The sequence below is a fragment of the Emydura macquarii genome, unplaced genomic scaffold (assembly GCF_026122565.2).
Source record: "Emydura macquarii macquarii isolate MOO-44397 ecotype Brisbane River unplaced genomic scaffold, CSIRO-AGI_Emac_v2 contig_3295, whole genome shotgun sequence".
Taxonomy (NCBI): domain Eukaryota; kingdom Metazoa; phylum Chordata; order Testudines; family Chelidae; genus Emydura; species Emydura macquarii.
Window position 1 is genome coordinate 5882252 of NW_027133432.1, and position 10305 is coordinate 5892556.

Below are 10305 nucleotides of genomic sequence, written 5' to 3' on the forward strand. Positions count from 1 at the left end.
ATGAAAACAAGATAGTGATCTCATTGCTGAAAGGACACTTCTGGTCTGGGCACTGTGAGTAATTCATGCCCTGCTAGAGATGCCTTTAAGGGTATGACTACACTGCAGTTAGACACCAATGACTGGCTCGTGCCAGCTGACTTGGGATCACAGGACTTGGGCTAAGGGACTGTTTAATTGCAGTGTAGACTTCTGGGCTCGGAATGCAGCCCAGGTGCTGGGACCATCCCACCTCTCAGGTTCTTAGAGCCCAGGCTCCAGCCTGAGCCCAAACATCTACACTGCAATTAAACAGCCCAGTGAGCCTGAGCCCCACAAGCCTCAGTTAGCTGGCATGGGCCAGCCATGGATGTCTAATTGCAGTGTAGATGGACCCTAAGGCCCAGATCCTCAAAAGTATTTTTGGCTCCTATCTCCCATTGAAGTCAATAGGAGTTAGGCACCTAAATATCATTGAGGCTCTGGACATAAATCTGGTTATAGACAAAAGGAGTTTGCTAGTCTCATCCCAATCTGACAATGGCCGGGTGTTTCAGAGGGAATGAATAGAACAAGTATTCACCAAGTGATCCATCCTGTTGGCCATTCTAAGCCTCTGGCAAACAGCAAACCCTGCCCATCCTGGCTAATAGCCATCGATGGACATATCCTCCATGAATTTATCTTTTTTGAACCCTTTTAGAGTCTTGGCTTTCACAACATCCCCTGGCAAGTAGTTCCACAGGTTGACTCTGTGTTCTGTGAAGAAATAGTTCCTTTTGTTCGTTTTAAATCTGCTGCCTATTAATTTCATTTGTTGACCCCTAGTTTTTGTGTTGTGAGTAAATAACACTTCCTTATTTACTTTCTCCATACCAGTCATGATTTTATAGACATCTATCATATCCCCCCTTAGTCATCTCTTTTCCAAGCTGAAAAGCTCCAGTCTTATTAATTTATCTCAAATGAAAGCTTTTCCATACCACTAATAATTTTAGTTGCCCTTTTCGATACCTTTTCCAACGCCAATATATCTTTTTTGAGATGGGGCGACCAGATCTGCACGCCATATGCAAGATGTGGGTGAACTATGGATTTATATAGAGGTAATTCTGTCTTATTATCTACCCCTTTCCTAATGATTCCCAACGTTCTGTTAGCTTTTTTGACTGCCGCTGAACATTGAGTGGATGTTTTCAGAGAACTATCCACAAGGAACCAAGATTTCTTTCTTGAGTGGTAACAGCTAATTTAGACCCCATCATTTTATATGTATCGTTGGGATTATGTTTTCCAATGTGCACCCACAACTCACAGTGAGGTCTGTCAGTGCTAGAAAGGCTCAGCAAGAGTGAAGAAATCAGGCCCTGTATATTATTTTTTCTATGTGTTAAAGGAAGATAATATTTGCCTACTCCTCTGGAGTACCCACCGTTCAGATCTCTTGTTAAGTCAAAATAAGGTTTTCAATTTACTGGTGTTCAAACAGGCCAATCTCAAATTCGCTATTAAGGTTAAGATTTTGTCACTGTTATTTTTAGTGAAAGTCATAGACCGGTCGTGGGAAATATACACACATTCACAGGAGCCCGTGACCTGTCTGTGACTTTTACTAAAAATATGGAGGTTGGGAGCTGACTGCCAGAGCGAAGACTAACAGCTCTGGCCCCCGGCAGCTGCAGGGTCCCCCTGGTGGCTGCTGAGAGCAGCAGCTGCTGGGACTGGCAGGGCTGAAGCAGAAAATGTCACAGAGGACTCTGAAAGTCACAGAATCCATGATTCCTGTGACCTCTGTGACAAAATCTTATCCTCTAGATAATTCATGATCATCTAGAAGTTAAGAAGCACATTATTGCCAACCCCAAGCCTTCAAAAATCATGAGGCAGACCCCACAAAAATCACAAGATTGCTTTTAAAAACATGAGTATTCAAAAATATTTATGGGGGAGAGGGGAGGTGATTTGCCATCTGGGTTTTGAGCTTTTAGATTTTACATTTTCAAGCTTTTATCCACTTCCATGAGAACTAGAAATGTACTTGTTTAAATTAAAGCAGGGAGTTTTATGTAATCCTATAAGACTTTAAGACAAACACCAAATATTGTGAGAGTTGGCAACACTGTCTGTCTCAAATTTGCAACTCCCTGAGTTTTAGTGTCATACAAATGTAAACATTCATACCTTAAAATACTATTGAACCAATTATTTTCAAACTTTGCTTGTTTAACTGAGATTTAAAAATCAAGCCAAGTTAACTTTCTGTATGTGAAAAGTTCCAGAGGGGTAGCTGTGTTAGTCTGTACACAGCAAAAACAACGAGAGTCCTGTAGCACTTTAAAGACTAACAAATTTCTGCAGGCATAAGTTTTCATGGGCTGCAACCCACTTTGTAGTTGTTTTTTCTGTATATGAGATTCTAGAAGAAATACCATTTTGTATCTTAATATATTGCATTAATAAGAATGTAAGCTTTTGGGGGTAGGGATCTAAAAAGAACATTCAGGCCATACACTACTGTGAGAAAAGCCTGTGCTGTACTCATGGAATCAAAGCCTACTGGTAGCCCATGCCCTGCCAAAATTTTAGATCTACTGAGTTGTGAAAACCTCCATCAGCATACCTGAGGAAGCAAGGATGGGGAACGGCATAGCTGATGGTTTACTTTGGTGGGAATCAGTGTTCTTGCACTTCCCCAACTGGGAGCTTCTATTAGGCCTCTTCCCCTTCTAGCTGCGCTTTCCCACAGCCGGGGCTTCCTCTTGGTTGCTTCATCCTTTTCTCCTAGCCCCCAACTAGGCTGTCCCCGTCTCTATCTTCCTTCCCAACCTCTCCCATATTCCCTTTGCCTGCCCTTTCTCATCCTGTCCTAACTATATGTAGTAGGGATTTTTCAAAAGAAAATAATAGAACCTGCCATTTTAATTACAATCAAGCAGTTCTATTGGGTGCAGTAGGGGGCACAGATGTGCTGAACTAACCTTCCTTGCATGGAGTATTGGATCTAGTAAGACAACAATGTTACAGCCAGTAAAAAAGGTGTTTAAAATATAAACCCAGAATATCATGGCTATGTCTATGCAATTGCACATAGGAAAATACATGAGCAATCATGATGAATGTGAAGCAACTGACAGTTAGGTATGAAACTGGACTTTTTTCTTGGGCATTATTTTATCAGCAGACAGTGGCAATAATTGTATGGACAAATTAAGTTAATAAATGGGCATACATCTTTGTGTACTCAATTCTGAAAATCCGGTCCATGTTTCTTACAGCCAGAGTACTGTACATAGCTTCAGCAATATAATAGTCACATCACTGCATGAAAAGAAAGAAATTTTAAAAAATGAAGAACTAATTAGATTAAAGGATCTAAAAAGAGGCTCTACTCACTTTTGAAAATAATCTTGCTCTGCCCATCCTCCTGCCAAAGCTGTTCTTTTAGAAAAGCAAAGTGACGTTAAATGCTCTTAATCTTGGTGTGAAGAAGAACAAGAGGTTGGGATAGTTCAGATCCAAACTGCTGGGTGCTTATTAATATTGCAGGCAGAGCCAGCCCTCTCATAAGATTTCCCTTGGTCCTGTCTAGCACTTGGAAATACAGCAGCATGCAGAAGTGAAAAGAAAAATTTACTGGTTTGAGATCTCAGAGATGGTTGAATTCAGGCTTGGTGTGAGTTTTGGACAAGGGCTCAGGGTAAGGAAGGTTTTTAATGCTTCCTAACCATTTCGCGCATATCTAATTTGGAAGCAAAACCCAGGCAGTGGGGGAAGCACAATTTGGGCCCAGACAGACAGGAGGAGGACTGTGCACAAGCTCCATGGCAGCCCTCTGTCCATGGGGGAATAGTGTGACCAGCAGTGGTGCAACACTTTAAAAAGAGTTGAGGAGAGAGGGAGATAGTGAAGATGCATTACTCCTGTTGGAGAAGATAGGGGAACAGGTCTCCTTATTCCCCCAGTAGTTGTACCCATAGTGTACAGATGGGGGAAGCAGTGAGGGTTGTCCAGTGCGTCTGTGCACTTTATGGCGTCACTAACCCACCAGGTAAGGTGGAAGAACATTCTCCCTTATCTTATAGCTTGGAGATGAGAGCCCAGCTGCACAACACTTCTAGAGGTTGAAGTTGAAGCCTTTTGTCTGAGAGCACAGCCAGTGTTATGGCCTATCCTCTTTTTCCCCAGGGTTTGTCCGTTGGAGCACGGTGACAAGAAAGAATGTCATTGCAACTAAGCCCCAAGAGATCACATACAAGGTAAGTAGGTGTGGGAAGTACCTGCATACAACAAAGAATGCACATTCGCCCAAAGCACTCTAGATTTTTAACACAACATAAAATAAATACATTTAAAATAGCAAGATCTGAATAGTAAACCTCACTTACAGCAAGATCAAATGGTTAAAGTGTTTTCAAGGAAATCAATGGTGCCCTCTAAAGGAAACTAGTGTGCAATACGGGATTCTTGACAGCTATTATTCCTACTGCCAAGATACTGTACAGCCCATAAACTAATACTGAAAAAGAGACTCCATTATGGAAAATTATTCCAGATTGTTCTGTTTAAAACTAGTCTCCTCAAAAAGAATTTGATCTATGAAAATTCATTTAGCTAATCTGTTAGTTTGTAAAATATAGACTACTCTTCATCCAAATTTGAAAAAGAATATCTGAGCTCTGCATAGGCTTTGTTAAATGATTATTGGTTAGGTAATAAAATATGTCTGCCCAAAGCAATATGTCATTTTTGTCATGAAAGATCCTTTGAATACTTAATCATGAAACAAGGAAAACTGCAATATTATTAACCTAAGGGACTACACACATAAGCGAAGGTTGCATTTTTAGGCCCTTATTTTGCATGACATCTTTCACAAGACTGTATCCCAAAGTTAGATGATACATAACTGTACTGCTGTATTGTATACTAAAAGGCATCTTCCCCAGAGGTGCTCTGATGTTATCGATTTCATTAGCCAAATCACAGACACTGGGCCAAATTCCTGAAATCCACCATTGACCACAAAAGTAGGTGCACATTTACCACACCAAGCAGCACTACATGAGCATATATATTCAGGTGAGCAATAGTCCTGCGGACCATGCAATGGACCATATCCTTCTCCTAATCTCAATAGGAAGTGTGGTGCCTATGGCTCAGGCCAATTATTTGGTACAGAGAGCCTAATCGCAAGCCCAATGGGGAGTCTTACCACTGGCTTTGATGGGACTTGGATCATATCTGGATTTTGATATCTAATTTATGTCCCGGTCTTTGGAAATACAGCTCTTTATTTCTGAATGATAGACTAGTTAGAAAGAACGGAAAAAGAACTTCAACTCTTATCAATATTCATAACATTTAAAATACTTTAACTAAAAGCTGTATTTTTAATATTGTTTTAGTAACTCGTGCCCTTCTGATAGTTTCCTGGCTGCCAGTATAGTATCACCAAGATGACATGTTTTATCAGTTAAAGTGGCATAGTGCTCAAAACAAGGTTAGACCATGTGCCAGCGTAACTAGATGTGATTGATCAATCTGAACAAATTCAAAGAGACATGGCTTTTAGAAAACAGTGGTTAGAAATATTAAGGTATTCTTAGGGAGCTATGCCATATCAATTTTAATATGAAATCTCTACTTGCAAAACATTGGGATAAATATGTAAGCTGTATTTTATAACTACAGTACTTATTTTCTGCTAAAGAGTCTCGTTTGCTTTAAGTGCTAATAAATACATACTGTTTTCATGCATGCATGCTTTTTCTTAAGAAGCTTCTCTCCTCTACAGGCAATACTGCAAATTGCAGTGCATTATGGGATCTAAGATTGGTTGAATGAATTCCCCTGGAATGTTTGAGAGCAGATCCAGAATATTTATGTATTCATAAGGAGGCAGTCCAGTAGATGGAACTCTGGACTAGTAATCAGGTGGCCGCACCTGGCTTCTGTTCTGGGTTCTCTCACTATGAGGAAAGTCGCTGCTCCACTCTATGCTTCAGCATTACCATCTGTAAAATGGGGATGGATGACTTGGACTATAAAATGGCTAGAGAGCTGGCTAGATCATTGGGCTCAATGGGTAGTGATCAATGGCTCCATGTCTAGCTGGCAGCCGGTAACAAGTGGAGTGCCCCAGGGGTCGGTCCTGAGGCTGGTTTTGTTCAACATCTTCATTAATGAACTGGAAAATTGGGTAGATTGCACCCTCAGCAAGTTTGCAGATGCTATGCTAGGGGGAGTGGTAGATATCCTGGAAGCTAGGGATAGGATACAGAAGGACCTAAACAAACTGGAGGATTTGGCCAAAAGAAATCTGATGAGGTTCAACAAGGACAAGTGCAGAGTCCTGCACTTAGGACGGAAGAATCCTATGCACAGCTACAGACTGGGGACTCACGGGCTAGGCAGCAGTTCTGCAGAAAAGGACCTGGGGGTTACAGTGGATAAGAAGTTGGATATGAGTCCACAGTGTGCCCTGGTTGCCAAGAAGGCTAACAGCATATTGGGCTGCATTAGTAGGAGTATTGCCAGCAGATTGAGGGAAGTGATTATTCCCCTCTATTCGGCATTGGTGAGGCCGCATTTGGAGTATGGTGTCCAGTTTTGGGCCCCTCACTACAAAAAGGATGTGGACAAGTTGGAGAAAGTCCAGTGGAGGGCAACAAAAATGATTAGGGGGCTGGAGTACAAGACTTATGAGGAGAGGCTGAGGGAACTAGGCTTGTTTAGTCTGCAAAAGAGAAGAATGAGGGGGGATTTGATACCAGCCTTTAACTACCTGAAAGGGGGTTCTAGGAAGGATGGAGCTAGGCTGTTCTCAATGGTAGTAGATGACAGAACAAAGAGCAATGGTCTCAAGTTGCAGTGGGGGACGTCTAGGTTGGATATTAGGAAAAAGTTTTTCACTAGGAGGGTGGTGAAGCACTGGAATGGGTTACCTAGGGAGGTGGTGGAATCTCCATCTTTAGAGGTTTTTAAGCTGTGGCTTGACAAAACCCTGGCTGGGATGATTTAGCTGAGGTTAGTCCTGCTTTTAGCAGGGGTTGGACTAGATGTCCTTCTCAGGTCACTTCCAACTCTAATCTTCTATGATTCTATGAGATTATTTACAAGCACTTTGAGATTAAATGGGCTCTATAGAACCTAAGTATAATTATTTATTTAAAGTTGTGGTGAGCTTTTGGCACAGATTATTTAGATATGTAAAATATGTCCCAGCTCTGGGAGCATTTACAATCATTAAAACAGCAAAATTAGAAGCCACCAAAGTGACAACTGTCAGTCAAATAAAAACTCCTCTTCAAGGGCCTAACCCTGAAGTCCTGGAAATTAGGCCCATCCCTATTCAGCCAATTTAGTCTCAGTCATGCACTTGTTTAAATCATTTGAGAGTTCAGATGCTGGCATTTGTTATATGGTAAGAGGAAGCTCAGACACTTGCCAATCCAGACACAATTGCTGCACACTGAGAACTAACAGTTAATTGATCTCTAATGAATTACAGCAACTGTTATATGTCCTCATGTGAATTATGAAGCTGATTATTAAGCATAGTGACACCAGTTTGTATGAAAATTTGCTGAACATAGAAGAGCACATTACCAATCCCCCCAAAAGCCTTGCAATATAACATGGATGAGATGAAGCACAGCACAACGGACTGGGAGAATGAGGGGGTAGAGAGCTTAATGGTGAGGAAATAAACATAGGAGAGTTTTAGGGATTAAACTAATTTTAAAGAGGAATATGAAGGAGAAGATGACCTAAAGAGAGGACTGGAATCTCCACTCCATTAAGGCCCCTCTCTGCTACTCACGTAGCACAAAATGGCCTTTGTGCAGGGGAACTCTACTGGTAGAAAGCTCTGCAGGCATAAGGGGATGGAGCTGATATGCCAGTGGTCTTTGAGGGGCAGAACATAAGTGTGATAAAGCCGAGTTCCACTGCATCTCTACAGACCTTAGGCCAGTGGTAGAAGTTGGTGCAGGCTCTTTCCTGCTCTAGTGTCCGCTAGGGGCAGGCAGCCACGATTCAGAAAACATCAACCACTTCCCTACAGCTGCTCCTTTCCACTATATCCAAGTACAGCTTGTCTAGAATGGAGAACTGGGACCAGCCTCTTCATATTACAAACAAGGACTAGTGCTCATCAGATAAGTTACCATAATTTTTGCTGCAAAGAATGTGGGCTGAATAGCAGACCAAAAATGGGCAAAAACAGTTTAAAGTTAACCTGTAGCTTGTTCTAAATGTAAATAGCTGAGCTATGTTGGCAGAAAACAATATCTAAAAGTATTTCTTATGCAAACTGGGTTTGCAGTTAATCAAGTGAATTGTAACTTTAAGGGAGTATCCTAGCAACCTTCCAACAGCTAGGGAAAGTCCCAGCTGACAACTACACTGATGTGATTGTTCTCCTTGTACAGACATCAAAACTTTGCAGTTAATCAAGGAGATAATTTGAAACAGGAGACCCAGTTACATTTGATCTAACAAAGGGGAATTTTACAAATGAGTAACATCACCACAGGCACCGCTCATGGTTAGAGCTGTCATCTCAGGACAGGAACAGGTCAACAGCATAAAGCAAAGGTCACATGGTTCTAGCAACAAAACCTCCCATTATAAAAATAGATAGCAGAATTCTACTGTGCAAAACTCAGTGGTTCCACCATTGCCAAATTTCTGTTTTGAAACTTTGCTGCAGAATATGAGAAAGTAATTTTAAAAATGTATTATTTTTAAACACAGGACCACCTAAGCCATATCCTGAAAAACACACGTACCACCAAAGACCTATCTGAAATTATAATAATTTACATTCTGTGTTTCTCAGTATTGTTTTTTGTTTATTTAAACAAAGGCTATTCCTGCCCTACTAACAACTTACGTTGATATAGTGTTTTTTATCCCAAAAATATACCAAAATGCTTTACAAATTTAAAATGAAATGCAGGGCAATCACTTCACCAAACAGTGAAATGCAGCCATCTCTAAAGTGACACACAGTTCCTGCTTAGAAGTGCACGGCAACATTCAACGTTATACATGAGATGAAGCCATGAAGGGAACATGAAAATGAGAACTACTGGTACATAGTATTGTGTTCCATAAAGACCTTCTATGGCTCCTTCAGAGCTTTTTTTCTATGACAGTGGTAGATGTGACAGTCTTCAAACAATGTCACTGGTTGCTTGGTGGTAGCCAAGGCTCCTTTTAGGGTTTCCAGAGACATTTTTGGACAGTTTTAAAAAAAAAATAAAAGGCTTCTCTGTATCCTGAGTGGCTGCTTCATGTCTTTCAACTGGAATCAAATTTGTTTGCTGGTAACACTAAAATTGGAAGGTGTAATATGGAAAGAGGAAGAAATGTAGACACAAAGTGGGCAACGGGAAGAAGGGAAATGTTAAGCTACTGTACCCTAAGGTGAGTATTTTCATCTTAAAACAGACATAAAAATATCTTTTCATGTAATTAAGCACCATGGTTTCCTCAGGGAAAGTTTTGTATCAGAATTGGAATGTCTATGAAAGATTCATGCTCTTAAGAAGTGATCTCCAATATGAAAAGGAGCCATGGATGTCCAACTGAAAAGGCAGGGAAATTCAGTTCAAAAGCATAGAATTACAGACTTAGAATTAGCCAAGGGTTAGCAATAAGTCCTACATGCTTTTTAATGATCATAACAGTTACATCATTGTAGGTCTTAGTCGAAAACCAACATGTGCAGCACAGTAACTTCTAAGAGCATGCAGATACTGAGTCAGTACGCACCTAGACGTTAAGAGATGCACCTATTCACTCTGACAACAGTTCTTGCAATATTTACTAGGGGAACTCCCATCCAGTTACTGAGAACTAAAAACTCTCATAAAACCTGACAAGATGCCAATGCACATACCCGCAATGGAATGTTTTCAGGAGAGAACTGATTCTCTCTATCAGCCAGTTACAATTTCCTGACATTCTGAGCAGCTGTGTAAATGGATGTGCAAACTAATGACCAAATCCTACACCATTAAAGTTAGTGGAGCAGGTTTGAGACTTAAGGTAGTTGATTAGTGAGGAGGAAATCAAGCAGGGTCAAGCTTGGGTCTGTGGGTAATTTACTTTATAAATGAGAAATCAAAAAAATCAGTGACTTCATACTTCAACACCAGATTCCATTTTCAGAAAAGATTCTCCACACAGAGAATTGTTCATATAGGTCCTGGTCCAAAGCCCACTGAAATAATGGCGATCTTCCATGGGTTTTAATGAAAGTTTTGACCTTTAGTTTATTTTCAGGTATATGTTACTTAGCTCTGTGTTTCATTCTGT